This window comes from Giraffa tippelskirchi, chromosome 2 (assembly GCF_054371585.1).
Source record: "Giraffa tippelskirchi isolate mGirTip1 chromosome 2, T2T-mGirTip1v1.2.pri, whole genome shotgun sequence".
NCBI classification, from domain to species: Eukaryota; Metazoa; Chordata; class Mammalia; order Artiodactyla; family Giraffidae; genus Giraffa; species Giraffa tippelskirchi.
The window spans coordinates 148,632,993-148,653,943 of NC_137276.1; the positions used below are offsets into that span (position 1 = coordinate 148,632,993).

The window sequence follows — 20,951 nt, forward strand, 5'->3', positions numbered from 1 at the left end:
GAAAAAAAGCTAACCTTCCCACTGGCCAAGAGTGAGGAGGCGGGGCTTCTGGGGGAGGAGAAGCCCAAAGGGAATCACTTCCTGTGCTCCTCCCACCTCCCTGCAGCCACTAGAACTGAAGATTCCCACTGAGGCAGTGAGGTTAGGTCCTTGTCCACCTCAGCCCGAGAGCATGCTACCTGCTGAGAGCAGATTTTGTGCACTGCCCTTCTACAAGCAGCTGAAGAGGGAGCATCAGTGCAGTGAAGTTAACACGGTGAGGACCTCGAGGTGGGAGAGGTGAGGAAAGAGAGAAAAATTGCTGAAAACATATCCCACTCTGTGAGAAGCTTTCAGCTCAGGATAAGTGTCCAATGTCTGACACTCCAAATACAGTATCTCGCCTCCTCCCCACACCATTATGAACCCTTCTGAATAACTGGAAGGAGAACTATCTAGTTATATTTTTAGTACTGACAATTTTTTTTTAATATTACTGGATCAAGAGCTGCTGTTTTCTTAGGAACATTGAGCCTGATCATCTTTCCTCTCTGTAAATGTTCCACCATCTCTCTTTAACCCTATCTACCTCCACAAAAGTGAATCAGAAAGGTGGGTATATTCACTTGAATTAAATAAACCATAAAACTTGGAAAATTTATAGGAAAATCATACATGGCCATGGATACAGAATGTATTATAGAAGAAAATTTTGCAAGTAAGTAATAAAACAATAATAAAGTCTGATGGGATAGAGACCTGGAAAACAAAGCACCCAATGTTCTTTTTAGAAGAAGACTTATAAGAGTTTATGAAAAAGTGAGAGTTTTAACTGAAACCTTCCAGTTGTGTACAGGTTGAATTAAAAGAATTCATCATATTCACTAGGAATGGAATATATAAGGGAAATTTTGAAAGGGAAAGGAATATATGATTTAATTAATTGTGCTAATTAGCCTCAATTACAATTTTTGCCTAACTATAGATATGAAAATAAGTGTAAAGGTTTACATATAAATATTTCAAAAAATTTTATTACTATTTCTTATTCAATACTGCAATGTGGTAAATAGTAGACCTGGTATTTATTAAAGCAAATGTTAATGAAGAATTTATAATATACACAAAAGAAACAAAGACCATCCTACTCTTTTCTTTGTGGTTGTCAGTATTCAATTCTTATCTTATTTTTCCTATCTTCAATCCCTTCTTCTCTACCATCTTCCTTCCTGCAGCCTACAAAATTGTTCAGTTTTTCCTTGTCCTAAAAGATGACTTCCTCACTTCTGCTTTTCCCCTAAAGGCATTCATTTAATCTCTCTTATCTCTTTATCATCAAACTTGAAAGAGTGGTCTGTGCTCACTAGCCATCAGTTCAGTTCAGTCGCTCAGTAGTGTCCAACTCTTTGTGACCCCATGGACTGCAGCATGCCAGGACTCCCTGTCCATCACCAACTCCTGGAGTTTACTCAAACTCATGTCCATTGAGTCAGTGATGCCACCTTCCTTTCTCTTCACTTCTAAGCCATTCACAATCAGGTTGCAATTTACTGTAATTGCATTCTTGACAGTCACCAATGGACTCTTAATTATTAAATTCTATAGCAGGCCTTTTTTAGAGTTAATTGTATGAGGTGGTTTAGTCACTAAGGCATGTCCAACTCTTGCAACCCCATAGACTGAAGCCTGCCAGGCTCCTCTGTCCATGGTATTCTCCAGGCAAGAATACTGGAGGGGGTTGCTGTTTCCTTCTCCAGGGGATCTTCCCGATCCAGGAATTGAACCTGGGTCTCCTGCATTGCAGGCAGATTCTTTACTGACTGAACTACAAGGGAAATCCTATAATTGTATGAATTAGTCCCAAATGCAATTTATGGTTGACTATAAATGCAAATGTTACTTCTTTCAGTGATTAGGTCTGTATCATGATCATGTATTTTCAGAAATATCTTTGCTGTTATTTACATTATTATAGCTGTTAAATGGTATTGCCAGCAGCTGAATAGAGGATCAATGAGAGAGGGGAGGATTGGGAAAGGAGATGCTGTGCTAAGAAGATACTTGCTGAGTTTGTAGTGTCTGTGGAAAGTTCATCCAAGTGGAAAGATCCAGTTGTCCAGTTGGATATACAGGTCTATATTTTTAGGAGAGAGATAAGGACAAGACATATGGATCGATGGAGATAATTAAAGTTGTCAGAGAGGTTGAGCTCATTAAAAAAGAAAATGTGGAGGCAGAAGAGAAGAGGACTAAGGCTGGCATCCTGGAGAATCGTTACATTTAAAGAATGGGCCAAAGAGAAGAACCCAATGAAGGGAAGTGGAATAGGAGTGGGCATAGGTGTAGGAGGAGAAACTCAATGCAGTCAAAGGACATACAGTTGTCAGTTCAGTTCAGTTCAGTCGCTCAGTCGTGTCCGACTCTTTGCAACCCCATGAACTGCAGCACACCAGGCCTCCCTGTCCATCACTAACTCCTGGAGTTTACCCAAACTCATGTCCATCGAGTCGGTGATGCCATCCAGCCATCTCATCCTCTGTCATCCCCTTCTCCTCCTGCTCCCAATCCTTCTCAGCATCAGAGTCTTTTCCAATGAGTCAACTCTTTGCATGAGGTGGCCAAAGTATTGGAGTTTCACCTTCAACATCAGTCCTTCCAATGAACACCCAGGACTGATCTCCTTTAGGATGGACTGGTTGGATCTTCTTGCTGTCCAAGGGACTCTCAAGAGTCTTCTCCAACACCACAGTTCAAAAGCATCAATTCTTCAGCGCTCAGCTTTCTTCACCGTTCAACTCTCACATCCATACATGACTACTGGAAAAACCATAGCCTTGACTAGACGGACCTTTGTTGGCAAAGTAATGTCTCTGCTTTTTAATATGCTGTCTAGGCTGGTCATAACTTTCGTTCCAAGGAGTAAGCGTCTTTTAATTTCATGGCTGCAATCACCATCTGCAGTGATTTTGGAGCCCCCCAAAATAAAGTCTCTCACTGTTTCCATTGTTTCCCCATCTATTTGCCATGGAGTGATGGGACCAGATGCCATGATCTTAGTTTTCTGAATGCTGAGCTTTAAGCCAACTTTTTCACTCTCCTCTCTCACTTTCATCAAGAGGCTTTTTAGTTCCTCTTCACTTTCTTCCATAAGAGTGGTGTCATCTGCATATCTGAGGTTATTGATATTTCTCCCAGCAATCTTGATTCCAGCTTGTGTTTCTTCCAGCCCAGCGTTTCTCATGATGTACTCTGCGTATAAGTTAAATAAGCAGGGTGACAATATACAGCCTTGACGTACTCCTTTTCCTATTTGGAACCAGTCTGTTGTTCCATGTCCAGTTCTAACTATCACTTCCTGACCTGCATATAGGTTTCTCAAGAGGCAGGTCAAGTTGTCTGGTATTCCCATCTCTTTCAGAATTTTCCATAGTTTATTGTGATCCGCATACAGTTGTAGATGGTATCAAATGCTGATGGAAGGTTAAAGAAGCAGGCCAACTGCATACTTTCACTGTATTTGGCATTTTGGAAGTCATCAAGGATTGTAGGAAAAGAAGAATTAGTGATGGTGGAACCAAGATTAATGTAAATTAATGAATACATTGGTGGTAGTGGTGAAAGAGGACTTACTTTCTCTTAGAAAGCTTGAATGAAAAGGGAAAGAGGGACAAGTTTGTTAAGGTGGTAGATCTTATGTGCTTACAGCTTTAAAGAGAGAAAGAGAGAGAAATAGAAAGAGAGAGCAAGAATGCTAGTGCAAAGACAAAAAATACAGGGCAAGAATACTGGAAAAGTTACAGTTGTCCCTCCTTCCCTTGTGTAAAGGTATTGAGTATATTCATAGTTCAAGAAACAGCAGTAATGAGAGTGAAAATGTAGATACCAGAGGGTGAAGGAGAATAATTCATGAAGCATGAAAGTAAGAACAAAGTGCTTCTGGAGAGGAAAAAAGTGCATGTTTCTCCTAAAATTATAAATATGTGATATATATTTACAGAAGAAAAATCTAGACATATACTTCAAATAGTAAGAGTCTTGTTCTCTGGGTGATAGAATGATGCATGATCTGTATTTTCTCTTTATACTTGGGAGTTCTTCTTGAAACTAGAATGAATTTCTTTTATAATAATAATAAAAAAGAAAACAAAATATGTGATCGCTTGAGAGATCGATAAAATCGCCATAGAAAAGACTCACTTAAAATCTACATTGCAGAAAAGTGACAGGGTGGGAGCTTTACCTTTCCTTCACTACATTTCTGGAGGAATAAATGCTAGTTTTTTAAAATGTAGAGATTCATGCTACAGTTATTACTTCTGTCCCTTGTGGCAAGTGTGGTGGGATGGTGAAGTGGACTGTTTTGTTTATTGCATTTAATACGTCCCTTTCCTTTTCACTCCCCCTTAGGATATTAAACTTTCAGGTTTTTTTATATCATTTTGGCCCTATGTCCTTTCTTTTAAAAAAAAAGTTCCACAGTGTCAGCACACCTACCAACACTACTGCTGTGGATACAAAGAAATAATGAATGGAAAAAACAGAAAATGAGGGAGAAGGAACTTCTCCCCAAAGAGTTGGACTAAAGCTTGAGAGTTTCTCCATTTAGGACATAAGCTGAGACAGACCTTTTAAATAGAAAGTCACCACCTTACCAATTAAAAAGACAATTTGCAGATCTTTTATTCTTCTTTCATATGGAGGAAATAAACCTTCTGAAGAGAAAATGTCATCATTGAAGAGAATCATTTACAGAAGGGCTTATGCTTGGCATTTTTCAAAAACTATTTTTTTCTTAAAAAAAAAAGACATTCACAGTTGTGTTCTTCCCCCACCAACTGTGATGTTATGGCAAAAAAAGAGCCACAGGGTGCAATTTTTTAGTTTTGGGCCAGGCTTGAGCAAACATAACATATGGTAATCAAACTCAGTTCTAAAGGTATATTGCTGAGTGAAAAAAGAAATGTAAGCACAACAAATATGTGGATGCATTTTAAACCATGTTTTAAACCATAAGCTTATGGCTAGATATTTAGCAATTTTTTGATTTTAGGCTAAGTCTACTTGGGAAAATAGGTACTCCAGTTACTAGCTGAACAATAAAATGGCAGGGATACACATTGCAATTTTCAACCTTGGCTTTGCGGTCCCTCCTTAACGTTGCCTTTTCTATCTTTAGAGTGGCTCTTGGTCTATAAGAGAATAACCTGAAGAGTGTTAAAGCTTCTTAAAATTATTTTTCTATTTTCCTAGTTTCTCAAAGATGAGAATTCAACAGAAATATCCATTAAGATCACTCAATCATACGTCATTGTACAATGACATTTTCTCCAAAACACAAATTCAGCATTAGACATACACCTTCGTACATATCTTTTCCAATATTTTATCAAATTTTATTAAAAAAAAGTCAAACATACAGCAAAGTCAAAAGAATTTTATGATGAGCATCTGTATACTTACTACCTAGATTTCACCACTAACCTTTTATTATACTTACTTTTGAATATCTGTTCATCTGTCTGCTGATTTTAAGGCTAAGTCTAATTGGGAAAGTATAGTACATGTAGTACATACAATCATATTTTTACAGATTCTTTCCTCCAAGGTTTATTTAATTTTAAACATCAGAAAAGCAAAATCATTGGTTTAGTAATCTTACAAATTAAGAACACTAAAAGTTTAGGATTTGTTACCCTACAGCAAATCATTACTTCCATTTGAAAAGCAAATCAGTGAACTACATTTCTAGCATTATGTGCTAGTGAAAGGACCTATCACTAGGATTAGGGGAAGAGGATTTCTGATCAAAGTGCTGGGGTTTTTACAGTTCTCAGTCAAAAGCAAGTGATCAAACAACTCAATATTTTGAAGCAAATCCAGGGTGTGATAGGCAGTTCCAGTTGATATTAATCATCATGTCCTCAATTTCATACCCTTTGATCATACCCTGCAAATATCTTCACTTTACTCTGGGCTGGGCGGTAAGTATTTACCTCTGGTACATCCAACAAAATTAGGAAGACTCAGGCAGGGCTAGGACGGCTAATGATTTCTCAGAGGAGTTACATATGCTCCAAGGAACAGTCCAGTACTTGGGTGGTTTACTGAGAACAAGTAGGCAAAAACAAAAATTAAACTTGAAAATTGCAGTTATGTCAGATTCAGCAGTGTTCCATGTTACTTTGAGGACAATAAAGACACTCCTCTCAACCCTCCTTCCCTTCCAAAACCAAAGAAAATCACATTCAAAAAGAAAAAAAAAAACCCAAAAAACAAAAAATGATGTCTGTCTTAACAGGAAAATTTTGAGTCCAGTTCTTTCATCTGAAAGGCTCTTGTCTCTATAAAAATCATTTTCTCATTTTCTCTAGACTAGGCTCTTGAAGCTGTAAATGCAGTGGTATAGCATGCAATGACTGAGCTATAAAACACTTTTCCTGCCTGCTAAAGACAATAATGATATATATATTTCAATCTACTAGATTTCTCAGCATTATGTGGCATTGGTGTTATTTCCAAGGCAAGGTGAAACTAAAAGCACTCCCATTTAGCAATTTCATCTGTCATCACTCAAACAGCAGAGAGTGCTTGTTGATGTAAGACAGGTAAGGGGCCTGAGAGAACTAACATCATTATTTTGGATTCTCAAATGGAAATAAATACTTCTATCACAAAAAAAGCCCTTATCTCCCCCCCCAAAAAAAACTAATAAAAGGGTAAACTATGTATTCCATACTTGAGAAAAATAAGAAGTAATCTAAAACTAAACCTATTCATCTATCCCCAGCTTCTGATCCGTATTGACATGACTTCTTATTGTTATAGGTATTGGCCCTACCAGATGGGGGCTAGGCGTGTGTTACTCCCATCTCAAACACAGGTGTGCTTATCACTGGCCTCTTCAGTGGCTCCTTTTCCTTTTCACTGGCAGTTGGTGCACCTGGCATTGCACACCTGCTGCTGACTCCTTTACAACAACTGGTCTGGACATGATGATTTTATGTCCTTGTGAAAGAAAACAGCAATCATTTTACTTTAATAAAAAGGAAAGAAAAGCTAGCTGCTTCTGTAAGCACTCTGTTTGCCAAGTAAATATACTCATAATAATGCCTCTATTTTCATACCATCTCTCAACTCACACATTGCTTTGATGCTTTGACAGTGCTTGAGAAAAATTTGTTTCTGACGAGAGTCAATCTGAAGTCTGTGCCTCAGTCACCAGATCTGTGCAGAAGGCTGTTTACCATTAAGCTACATTTATGTGACTCAGTGATAACCAGTTTTTTTATTATGGCTAAAATAACATGAGGTTTTTCTTTCTTTCCTCTGGATCTACACATAGTCATGACATCTTAGAATAAATCTTCCCTATTCTTGAGAGTGACATTGCCTGGAGGTACAGCCCATTACTTTCATCTCTGAGCTCTCCTCCATGGCCTTGATAACCTTAGGAATTCTAGCCCCAACATCACAGTTCTTGTTATTTATCCATCAGTCTCCTGATGGCTTCTTTCATTCATCTCTTTTCTGCAATGGCTTGTGAATTCATTGATGACAACATTATAGATAAGACATGGAAATCCCTAGATGGTGGGCAGGTCTGGGTTTCCCGTCTTTGTCATGGAGCTTCCAGGCAACTACTTATTAAGGGAGCTCTTCTAAGCCACAGGATGTACAGGGGCAAGAAACATCTGGGCAATAGACAGGTCATTTATCCACTGGATATGTAACATTGGTTACAAGATTAAAACAGCAGAGTTCAGAGGATATGTAGCTAATCAAACAAACTATTTTTTGACGAACATCAATTAATACCTTGCTTCATAACAAGGGGAAAATAAAGTGGCTTATAATGAAAAGCAAAGTTTAAATAGCTTTATTTATATAAAGTATTGTCACCAATCACCTGAGAGCAAATATTCTGTGATTCCTGGGTTCAAGTAAAAAGGAGTTTGATGGTTAGAAACTGTAGATTTGAGTCATGAGGCAATTATTTTTTAATATGAGAAAATACAAGGTAGAGTGTATGACAATGTTAGGTGTTCAAGTACTTGATGAGTTTGTTCAGACAAAATTGTATTAATTTAGGACAAGGGTTGCTTCGTGTTGATGCAAGATCACCCTTTTATCGCTAGGGGTGGTAGTTTCAGTCAATACAGTTATGTGACAGTAATCACAAAAATAGTAATATGTAGTGGATCACTCCTGACATTTTCAGCAAACACAACATCTATTACTGGAAAAAATAAGCACAAATGTATGTGAATACACATGGCAGTTTTGGTATTTTGCTGATTTTTATGGGAAATTCCTTATGACTTGACTGATAAGAAATAATCTTCAAAAAATGAACAGCTAAAAAACCTCCCTTGTTTGATGATGAGATAAGGGATAAGAAGGCACTTCTCATATATGGTAATTTTATTTTCCCTTGGCATAAGAATGGAGTATGTTCATTTTATTCTTGTACTACTTTAAACATTTCATACATGTTATACTTTACAGTAAAAGTACAATACTAAAATTTTATTTTTAATATATTCTATAGATTCAATATATCTATATTTTTTCCATAAAAGAGACTTGGGTATCATATAAATATAAGGTAATAATGGAACAGATTTTGCCATATTTTTAGTCTACCAAATATACTGTGAGCTGCTTGAGGTCAGGGCTGTTATTCACTCATCCTCTTAAGTATTTTTGATCATTTAGTATCTGTTGTTGCTTAGTTGCCCAGTCGTGTCCAACTCTGTGACCCCATGAATGGCAGCACACCAGGCTTCCCTGTCCTTCACTATCTCCCAGAGTCTGCTCAAACTCATGTCCATTGAGTTGATGATATCATCCAACCACCTCATCCTCTGTTGCCCCCTTCTTCTCCTGTCCTCAATCTTTCCCAGCATCAAGGTCTTTTCCAATGAGTTGTCTCTTTGCATTCATCTAGTATGAATGTGCCGAAATGTGGAGCTCTAGAGCCCACAAGGGAGGTGTGGTGCCCTACGCAGAAAGCTTGATGCCTACTGGGAAAGGTAAGTAACTAAACAGATAATTATAAACAAGTGAAGAACCTGTGACAGAGGAGTCTGGAGATATGAAGGAGACCATGGGACTTTGCTTTGTGTCAAGGTCATAGGAGGCCTGGAGGAGATACTGGGATCTGAATGATGAGGACATGCCTTCCAGGTGGAGGACAGGGCCTGTCTGCATGTGGACTTGGGGAGCTGGCATGCAAAGAGTGATACAGAGAGAAGACCAAAGATAGGAGGTAGCAGGGTCTCCTAGTATCAGAAATGAGGATGGTATTGGGTTTTGGGAAGATGATCTCAGATGAGACTTCAGAGGAAGGTGGAGTCTTGAAAATCATGTCTTTATGTTAAGGGCAATGTGGAGCCATGGAGGACTTGAAGCAGGAGAGTAAGCACGTTATAAAATCTGTGATTTAGGAAGGCTACTCTGGCTTAAGTGTGGGAAAGCAGAATGGAAGCAAGGAGAGCAGTTAGGGGCCACTAAAGGGGTCAGGGTGTGTCAGCCATGGAGCCTGTTATAACTGGTAAATGGTCAGTTGAGAACTGACACACACCAATTCTATTATGCTAAGCTGCTAAGTTGCTTCAGTCGTGTCTGACTCTGTGCGACCCCATAGAGAGCAGCCCACCAGGCTCCGCCAGGCAAGAACACTGGAGTGGGTTGCCATTTCCTTCTCCAGTGCATGAAAGGGAAAAGTGAAAGTGAAGTCGCTCAGTCGTGTTCGACTCTTAGCGACCCCATGGACTGTAGCCTACCAGGCTCCTCCGTCCATGGGATTTTCCAGGCAAGAGTACTGGAGTGGGGAATTTATGACATGCTTATTAATTCATCACTTTGTGTATCATCAGATTATTTTTTCAATACTGGCTACTATAACTGATAAAAGCATCTGTATTTTCTCTAGTCAGGAATTAAATTAGCAGTGACTAGGTCTATAAAAAATATATGCTAGGCACTCACTTATTTTGGTAACATGTAAAATTACAATGCTTCATTTTTTTAATATTTTTGAGAGAGAGCTAGAGAAATATAGAAAAATATTTTGCATTTAATAAAGGATATTTTTGCACTCTGTAAAGTTATAAAGCAACATCTAAACTTTTCTTGTTCCTTGCTATTTGACAAAACAAAGGGAGTCTGTTTTTTAAAAATACAATGTGAAATTGTTCAGTACTGCAGAACATCTAAAAGGATCTATTGTTATTTTTTTGGACATCAATAACAAGAATTCTTTATGCAAACCTAAGAACTTAACTGACCAGGGAGTATAAAATATTAAAAAGGAATGTATTTACTCATTGCTTTCATTGCATTTCACTTGTTTTTAACTTGTCCAAGGATAAAGCTTTATAATGGGGGAAAGCTGGAGTCAGGTGAGGTAGAGTAAGGCAGATTCAACCACATTATTTATCTTCTTGCTCAAAGTTTCTTTGGGGATTTTTGCTACTTAGTTAGATACTCCTTTGTTATTAATATTTTAAAATGATTATGTTACATGAAAACTATTGAAGGATATTCAGCTACATATAGGCAAGCTTCAGAGCTACAGAATAGTGTTCTTTCTACAAGACCACAATATTCCAGTGAGTACACATAACTACTGATGGGCTTCTTCCATCAGTTCTCACGTTTGCATTTTTCCTTTCTTTCATTTTTAGGAATCAAACTCCAAGTCTTAGATGCTTGTATTACAGAGGTCATCACAAAATTATAAAGACAATAAGAAAGACTTCTTGAACAATACAGAGCAGACAAATTTCACTGATGAAGAGTACGAACTTCACATCAACTTGAGAGCACTGAAAGGGTCCCTTTGAAGACTGTTTCTGCAATCTCTGATTAATACTCCAAGTGAATACTAGTAATATATTGATAACACAGTGCTGAGAGACAGAAAGCTGACTGCAGCTCAATTAATTTAAATCCATCTTTGGAAGTAGATGTAGACTTTAATAGAGAGACTTTTAAAAAACTGCACTGCACTCAAAAAAAAAAAAAAAAACCCAAACCAAAAAAACTCTGTACTCTTGCAAATTGTTCTAGGTAGGCGAGTGTGGGGGTTTTAAAGAGAGATGAAGTGAGGCTCCTGTAAGGAACAGCTAAATTGCCATGGACAAATGTGCTCCAAATGGAAAAAGCTTTTTAAAATTATAAAAGCAGAAGTTTCTCCTTATAGGAAACACTAAAACTTTTTTTTAAAGTGCAGAAGTATGCCTGTCACATTGCTGATACTTAGTAAACATTTAATGAAATCCTTTGCTTTATAGCAAGAGGAAAAGATGAATAACTCCCATTACTCCTAACTCCTCTTACTCTCTCTTGTTGATGTCATACCCCCAAATATTTGTTCACAGATACACATATATGTATCTGTGTATAAATATATCATACATATACACTTGTATGATACAAATGTGGTTGTTTTATAAATACTAAACTACACTTTTTACTCGACAACACATTGTGAATATCTTTTCATGTTAACATACATTCATATCTACCTTACATATCAAAATCCACCTTACATGAAGAGTTTTGTTAAGAAAGTTGAAGAAATCCAGAAAATCATCAGACTGAAGAGTGCCTTTAACACTTAAGAGACAACGCTAACTGTTGAATGTTGTCCACAGAACCCTTGTGGTTTCTGAGGTTCTTTCAGGTGATCTGTGAAGTTAAAACAATTTCTCATAAAAGTACCAAAACATTATTTACCTTTTTTTGCTGTGTTGACATTTGAATTGATGGTGCAAGGGCAACAGTGGGTAAAGCTGTTAGTAAGAATCAAGGTGGTAGCACCAAACTGACTTGTTGGGAACTGAACATGACCATTTTAAAATATAGGAAATAGCATTTTACTTGAAAAAAAAAAAATGACAGACAAGCTATGGTTATGAAATTTGGGAATCTTGCATTTCCCCCCCCAGATAAGTGAGGAGAGTCTTTCAAAGAGAACAACCAATTTTTGTTGCCAAAATTCAAGCTTTTAAGGAAAGGTAGAATTGTGGAAACTTGTATCTGCCACTGTGAGCTTGATAACTTCTAAATAGTTAGATGTTCCTAATGCACTCAGTGATATTAATAAAGTATTTTTTGATATTATATAATGAAGTATGGCAACATTTGGAAGATAAAAACAACTCAGTAAAGCAACATTTTCAAAATGACAGATGCATGGCATATTATCAAAACTATGCATGAGTTAAAGACCCACTCAAGGTATAGGAAAAATCATGGATTTTAATATAAAAAGTACACACAGCTTATTGATCTCACTTAAAATACCACATTGTTACTAAACTTTAAGAAGTAACATGCCAAGTTTTGATACTGTATCATCAAAGACTATCCATAATTATGTAAAATGGCTATCAAAACACTTCTTCCTTTCTCAACTGTATAGTTGTGTGCAGACAAATTTATCTTTTTATATTTCAACCTCCCTCAATTGCAACAGATCAAATGCAGAAGTAGATATGAGAATTCAATTTTCCTCCATTAATTCTTATATTAATGAGATTTGCAAAAATATAAGACGCCATGCCTCTCACCATAATTTCTATTTTTTGAAAATAGAGTTTTAATAATGTTATTGGTATTGAGTGTTTTATTGCTATTTTCCAATGAATTTAATAAGTATTAGCTAAAATTTTTCATAGTCTTCTTTGTTAATACAGTAAAAGTCAATAGATATAATCCATATAAACAAAAGCTCTTTAAGGTCTTTAATATCTTTTAAAAGTACAGACGGACATTGAGACGAAAGTCTGGAAACCACTTTTATAATACTAATAGAAAGAATGTAAACTTGTTCTGCGGTGGTAAAACAACCTTCCCTTGGAAAATTAGGTATTTTCCCCTTCTCTTTAATGATAAACAAAGTCAATTTATCACTTTTAGATTCTGGTAGAAAATTCCATAATAGATCATGTCAAAAATAATCCAAAAAGTCTTATGATAAATTGCATTGTTTGTTACTTACTATATATCTGAACTATATCTAATGATTATTGCTTTAGAGTTTACAAATACTTCTGCATGGGTTATATCATACTTCTTCCAGGTAATTTCATGAAGGTAGGTATTATTCTCCTTATTTATATTAATAGCTGAGGAAATGAATTCTAAGAGAGAAAAAGCTCTTTGTCTGTCTAGAAAGTGTTAGAACACAGAATCAGATTCAGGTCTACTGACCTTATGTTTTTTACTTTTTTTCATCTTTGGATGAAAAAAAGTCTTTTTGGTTATCATCGGCATAGGCTAGGCATTTCAGCTCTTGTATAGTAGAAATAAGGGCTGGGTATTGCCATATCTTTTGAATTTGAGCAAGGATCCTGACATCTTACCAGTCCATTTCCTCTGCCTATATATAAGAATTGTGGGAAATAACAAATGCTTAATTATGTGCAATAGTGTTTAGTATACATTAGGTCTTGTTTATTATTATTTTTTCTACTTAGCATAACAGTGTAACCCTGCACAAGGCCAGAATAGCTTGTGTTTTACCCAGTTCTTAGGTCAAATATGAAATGGCTTAGTCAATATGACAGAAATAGATGAACACATGAAAAAGCTTCAGAAATCAGGCCTGAACAGCAACAACAGAAATGCAGTCTTTTCCAGGCTGTAAGCCAGAGGTCATTCTATATATACTGGTGACCTACACCTCAACTCTGTGTTCAGATTTAGAGGTGACTAGATGGGTCAATACATCACTCTTCTGCTTGCCAGGCCTGGTCCAAACCAGCTTTGAATGACTGCTGGACATCACCACTTTGAGGGCTTCTCCCCTGACCCCACCTCAGGCTGCTGGAGCCATAGAAAAAGCTTGAGTCCAGGTAAGGCTTCCTAACCCTTTAAACCCTATATTCTTTTTGTTTTCTTTGTTTTGGTTCTCTTAGCTTCACACCTGGAGCCTCTCTCAAGATAAGAGTGCCTTCAGGATGAGTCAGCCTTCCCAGAGGCTCCTACAGAGCCTTTCAACTACATGATGGTCAGAGGTAGTGCTGGTTAGATTTGGCTGGATGTGGAAGTAGATGAGCCAAATCCTAGCAGTTAAGGGAGGTAAAAGTTTCTGGAGGAAGCAGTTTGTCAGCAGAGGATTGTTAATGGTATTAATTCAGCTGCTTTGCACATTGATCCCAACATGGACATACACATATTTATATATAGTAAGATAATAATGATAATAACAGCTATCATTCATAGGAACAACCTCATATATACATTCTTTCCTATATAGATATAGAAACAATAATGAGAATGACTCACTAAAATTTTTAATTTGTTATAGCAAATTTACCTTGGGGAGAACGGTTTGCTATGCACAAGAATGAAAACTTTAAATATGTTATCTCATTTAATTCTCTCAGTGTTACACCATGAGTTTGTATTTTTCTTAGTTTTCAAATGAGGAAATAGAATTTTAGAATTTTTCTGCATGGTCATGTCCGAAGTCACAAAACCACTAAGTAAGTAGCAGAGTAGAATTAGAACCTAAGATTTTTCTGGCCAATCCAAAAGATTGGATTCTTTTCAGTTCAGCCCCTTGCCTCCAGCATATTTCCGTTTGATTGAAAATTGGGATGACATAATGCAGAGATGCACATGAGGTTAAGTAGAAAAGGAAAAAAAAAAATCAAGAAGAGTCAACAGCCCTTTAGTCCTTCTTCAGACAAACATCCAGCTCAAACCTATATAGTGGAGAGGTAAGAGGTCAGCCTCTGAGGTCAGACTGCTTGATTTAAAGCCAGCTCTACCACAGACAAACATGGCTTTGAGCAAGTTATTTAATTCCTCTATGCCTAAATTTTCTCTCAGAGAATAACAGGACCTATCTCCTTGAGCTGTTGTGGGAAAAAATTTAACAATTCATGTAAAGTGCTTATAACAGTGCTTGATGCATATAATACTCAGATATATAAGAGCTATTATTAGCTGATATCTTTCCTTCTTTCCCTCCCTTCCTTCTTCCTTCTATTCCTTTTCCTCCTTTCTCCCTCTTGTTCTTCCCTTCCTTTTTCTCCCTTTCTTCCTTTTTTGAGTTCACGGTGTGTAACCACTAAGTAGTCTTTCTAGCAAGATGCCAAGACTCATCAAAGGTGGTTCAGAACCTCAATCTTAAAGTTAAAAAATTTTTTGGGAACTGGGATTTAAAAATAGAACCTGGTGAGAAGCAATTCTTGCTGTGTCAACTTTTAGAAGGCTGTACTGAGAAAACCCAGCAGAGCTTTATTTTAAGAAGACCCTGAATGGCTTAGCTGCAGTTCATGGATACATCAGAACATTCCCTTGACAGTTCACTTTCCTGTGAACCTAAAACCAAGCAACAGTAAGAGTTCTGGGCTGACCAAACCTCCCCTTTGCAAAAAGCCAGAGAACTCAGGTGCTGCTGTCAAGTAACTGGAGCAGAACCCCAGCAGTGAGCCTTCACTGTTGATCCTTTTGAAGTTCACCTCTTTGTTAAATCTACTTTTAACAAAAACTGGATTTTTTTACAGTATGTTTCAGGGATGATGCAAAGTATTGAGGATACAGGGAAAAAAAAAATATGACTACAGATGTTGGATTTGGAAAGTAGGTAGAGAAGGACTTTGGTGTGTTTCAACATCTGAGTCCTAGCCTTGTTTTTATCACTTTTTTCTGAGATGGTTGGCTATCTCAACTCTTTTGAGCTCAGCTTTTCCATTTTCAAAATAAGGGTTTATACTAGATGATGTTTAATGTTGTTGATTCTATGATTTATTTGAAACTATTAGGAAGATAGTTAACTAGTAATTTTATAGTGGTTAGGAAAGAGGACCATTGTTAATTAAGGAAAGAAGCTAAGCCCAATAGAATGTATCATTAATTCAAATGCTGAGGAGGAATTAGGGTCTTCCACAAGCTGCCATGTACACTTCACTCATATCTGTCAAACTCAATATTTCTTAATATACGAAAAAGCTACAACAAACTTAAGTCTCCATTCTGATGCAACAAATAGAAGTTGTTGAAATTGGATGTAAAGATATGTTTCTCAAGAAGGAATATGTTGGTGTTCAATCATCTTTAGGAATACGCATAAACACCTGTTCAGGAAAACTAATCAGGCAACAAGGGATACAATTCATTGAAGGGAGTGAAAACTGGCAACACTAATGAGGCTAGGAGCCAAATCACAGGTAATAAACTTGAAAATAGACATCAGCAAACCAATAGAATCGCTAGAGTTTGGCAAGTTAGTGTTTATATAGAAATAAATTTGGAAGTATATTCTTTGTGTTAGTTTCTAAGATTTTTCAATGAAAAAGCAATAAATGCCATTTCAACATAAAACTCTAAACAACAAGTTTACATATTACACCCCAAAGAACAGAGGTTGGAACAGGAATGCTTTTTTTTGGCACTGATTCGGGAATTGACTGAATTCACTAGCATTTTTCTCAGCCATTTGAGGAAGCCAGTGGTAGGGTAACACTGAGGGCATGGAATCAGTCAGTCAGTTTAGTCACTCAGTCGTGTCTGACTCTTTGGGACCCCATGGACTGCAGCATGCCAAGCTTCCCTGTTCATCAACAACTCCAGGAGCTTGCTCAAATTCATGTCCATTGAGTTGGTGATGCCATCTAACCATCTATCCTCTGTCATCCCCTTCTCCTCCCGCCTTCTATCTTTCCCAACATCAGGGTCTTTTTCAACGAGTCAGGTTTTCGAATCACGTGGCCAAAGTATTGGAGCTTCAGCTTCAGCATCAGTCCTTCCAATGAATATTCAGGACTGATTTCCTTTAGGATGGACTGGTTGGAGCTCCTTGCTGCCCAAGGGACTCTCAGGAGTCTTCTCCAGCACCATAGTTCAAAAGCATTGATTCTTCGGTGCTCAGCTTTCTTTATAGTCCAACTCTCACGTCCATACATGACTACTGGAAAAACTATTGCTTTGACTAGACAGACCTTTGTTGGCACAGTAATGTCTCTGCTTTTCAATATGCTGTCTAGGTTGGTTATAGCTTTTCTTCCAAGGAGTAAGCGTCTTTCAGTTTCATGGCTGCAGTCACCATCTGCAGTGATTTTGGAGCCCCCCAAAATAAAGTCTCTCACTGTTTCCATTGTTTCCCCGTCTATTTGCCATGGAGTGATGGGACCAGATGCCATGATCTTAGTTTTCTGAATGCTGAGTTTTAAGCCAACTTTTTCACTCTCCTCTTTCACTTTCATCAAGAGGCTCTTTAGTTCTTCTTTGCTTTCTGCCATAAGGGTGGTGTCATCTGCGTATCTGAGGTTATTGATATTTCTCCTGGCAATCTTGATTCCAGCTTGTGCTTCATCCAGCCCGGGATTTCACATGATGTACTCTGAATATAAGTTAAATAAGCAAGAGTGACAATATACAGCCCTGATGAACTTTCTCAATTTGGAACCAGAATGTTGTTTCATGTTCGTTTCCAACTGTTGCTTCTTGACCTGCATACAGGTTTCTCAGGAGGCAGGTAAGGTGGTCTGGTATTCCCATCTCTTTAAGAATTTTCCACAGTTTGTTGTGATGCACATGGTCAAAGGCTTTGGTGTAGTCAATAAAGCAGAAGTAGATGTTTTTCTGGAATTCTCTTGCTTTTTCGATGATCCAACGGATGTTGGCAATTTGATCTCTAGTTCCTCTGCCTTTCATAAATCTAGCTTGAACATATGGAATTTTATGGTTCACATACTGTTGAAGTCTGGCTTGGAGAATTTTGCGCATTACTTTGCTACTGTGTGACATGAGTGCAATTGTGCTGTAGTTTGAACATTCTTTGGCATTGCCTTTCTTTGGGATTGGAATGAAAACGGATGATTTACAGTCCTGTGGCCACTGCTGAGTTTTGCAAATTTGCTGGCATATTGAGTGTAGCACTTTCACAGCATCATCTTTTAGGACTTGAAATAACTCAACTGGAATTTCATCATCTCCACTAGCTTTGTTTGTAGTGATGCTTCCTAAGGCCCACTTGACTTTGCATTCCAGGATGTCTGGCTCTAGGTGAGTGATCACACCATTGCGGTTATCTGGGTCATGAAGATCCTTTTTGTATAGGTCTTCAGTGTATTCTTGCCACCTCTTCTTAGTATCTTCTGCTTCTGTTAGGTCCATACCATTTCTGTCCTTTATTGAGCCCATCTTTGCATGAAATGTTCCCTTGGTATCTCTAATTTTCTTGAAGAGATCTCTAGTCTTTCCCATTCTGTTGTTTTCCTCTATTTCTTTGCACTGATTGCTGAGGAAGGCTTTCTTATCTCTCCTTGCTATTCTTTGGAACTCTGCATTCAAATGGGTATATCTTTCCTTTTATCCTTTGATTTTGGCTTCTCTATTTTTCACAGCTATTTGTAAGGCCTCCTCAGACAGCTGTTTTGCTTTTTTGCATTTGTTTTCCATGGGGATGGTCTTGATCCCTGTCTCCTATACAGTGTCACGAACCTCCATCCATAGTTCATCAGGCACTCTGTCTATCAGATCTAGTCCCTTAAATATATTTCTAACTTCCACTGTATAATCATAAGGGATTTGCTTTAGGTCATACCTGAATGGTCTAGTGGTTTTCCCCACTTTCTTCAATTTCAGTCTGAATTTGGCAATAAGGAGTTTATGATCTGAGCCATAGTCAGCTCCCTGTCTTATTTTTGCTGACTGTATAGAGCTTCTCCATCTTTGGCTGCAAAGAATATAATCAATCTGATTTTGGTGTTGACCATCTGGTGATGTCCATGTGTAGGGTCTTCTCTTGTGTTGTTGGAAAAGGGTGTTTGCTATGACCAGAGTGTTCTCTTGGCAAAACTGTTAGCCTTTGCCCTGCTTCATTTTGTACTCCAAGGCCAAATTTGCCTGTTAATCCAGGTATCACTTGACTTTCTACTTTTGCAATTCAGTCCCCTTAATGAAAAGGACATCTTTTTTGGGTGTTAGTTCTAGAAGGTCTCGTAGGTCTTCACAGAACCGTTCAACTTCAGCTTCTTCAGCACTACTGGTTGGGGCGTAGACTTGGATTACTATGATACTGAATGGTTTGCCTTGGAAATGAACAGAGATAATTCTGTCGTTTTTGAAATTGCACCCAAGTACTGCCTTTCGGACTCTTTTGTTCACTCTGAGAGCTACTCCATTTCTTCTAAGGGATTCTTGTCCATAGTAGTAGATATAATGGTCATCTGAGTTAAATTCACCCATTCCAGTCCATTTTAGTTGACTGATTCCTAAAATGTCGATGTCCACTCTTGCCATCTCCTATCTGACCACTTCCAGTTTACCTTGATTCAAGGACCTAACATTTCAGGTTCCTATGCAATACTGTTCTTTACAGCATCAGACTTTACTTCCATCACCAGTCACATCCACAACAGGGTGTTGTTTTCCCTTTGGCTCCATCTCTTCATTTTTTCTGGAGTTATTTCTCCACTCTTCTCCAGTAGCATATTCAGCACCTACCAACCTGGGGAGTTCATCTTTCAGTGTCCTATCTTTTTGCCTTATCATACTGTTCATTGGGTTCTCAAGGCAAGAGTACTCAAGTTGTTTGCCATTCCCTTCTCCCTTGGACCATATTTTGTCAGAACTCTCTACCATGACCCGCCCATCTTGGGTGGCCCTACACATCATGGCTCACAGTTTCATTGAGTTAGAGAAGGCTGTGGTCCATAGGATCAGTTTGATTAATTTTCTGTGATTGTGGTTTTCATTCTGTATGCCCCTGATGGATAAGGATAAAAGGCTCTTGGAGGGCACAAACAAAACCTTGTGTGCACCAGGACCCAGGAGAAAGGAGCAGTGACTCCACAAGAGACTGACCCAGACTTGCCTGTGAGTGTCCAGGAGTCTCTGGTGGAGGTGTGGGTTGGTGGTGTCCTGTTGTAGGGTCAGGGGCACTGATTGTGGCAGTGCGTGCATGGGACCTTTTGAATGAGGTCACCATTGTCTCATTACCTCCACCATAGTTTGGCCTCAGGTCAAACAACAGGGAGGGAACACAGCTCTGCACATCAAAGGAAAATTGGATTAAAGATTTACTGAGCATGGCCCTGCCCATCAGAACAAGACCCAGTTTCCCCCCCAGTCAGTCTCTCCCATCAGGAATCTTCCATAAGCCTCTTATCCTTATGCATCAGAGGCCATGCAATAGAACTAAGTTGCCTGGCTCTATCTATGACAGGCAGCCAGGGACCATAGCTGCACCTGCCTTGTTTGCCCAACCAGGACCAACTGGAGTTTCTGATCAGAGCAAGCACTCCGTGTATATTAAAAGTTAACTAATAGATAGGAATTGGCATTTCTCTCATCCCAGCTTAAATAAGACTGCAGTACCCATGAAGTCAACTGAATTAATCTAAATCAGCTCACTCTTCCAGTTCTCTATTATTTCCACCATTTTGCTAAAAGTTATTTAAACTTTAAAAAAAAGCATTCAAATTTGTTAAATTGAGTAGAACAGTTGAACTAATTCATATGCTAATATTAATATTAAAGATGAAACAAAAGAATCACACAGAAAGGTTAAGTTATTCGCTCAAAATCAAAACAAATAAAAAGTAGATAAGAACATATCCCATAACATTTTCCTTTGGCTTCCTAAATTTTACTAACAGATGCATGTCCCTTCCTATCTTCACCTGTAATTCTTTCCAACTATTTATCAAGTTCCTAATCACAGCACAACCCTCAGAAGACACAGAAATGAATTAGGCCAGTACCCTGTCCTCCAGAATCTCAGTAGATAAAACGATTTCCCTAAATTTCCCATTCTATTGTATCAAGAGATTTTTTTAATAGTCATTACAGAATTGTTTCTGGTGGCCATGATCTTTGAAAATACAATAAAATCAATTTAAAATCATAATTAATCACATATGTTGTGCTTAGAATTATAGCAATGTGTAAAGTTTAAATAAACTTCAAGTTTCTGTAATATTCAGACCTGTATACTTCATGTAATA

General features: G+C 37.9%; 1 protein-coding gene across 8 annotated transcripts in view; it reads right to left on the minus strand.

Annotated features, from left to right (window-relative positions):
* The window catches only part of PEX5L (peroxisomal biogenesis factor 5 like), an 817,344-nt gene that overhangs the window by 214,362 nt on the left and 582,031 nt on the right, over positions 1-20,951 (minus strand). The gene's annotated exons all lie outside the window — the stretch shown is intronic.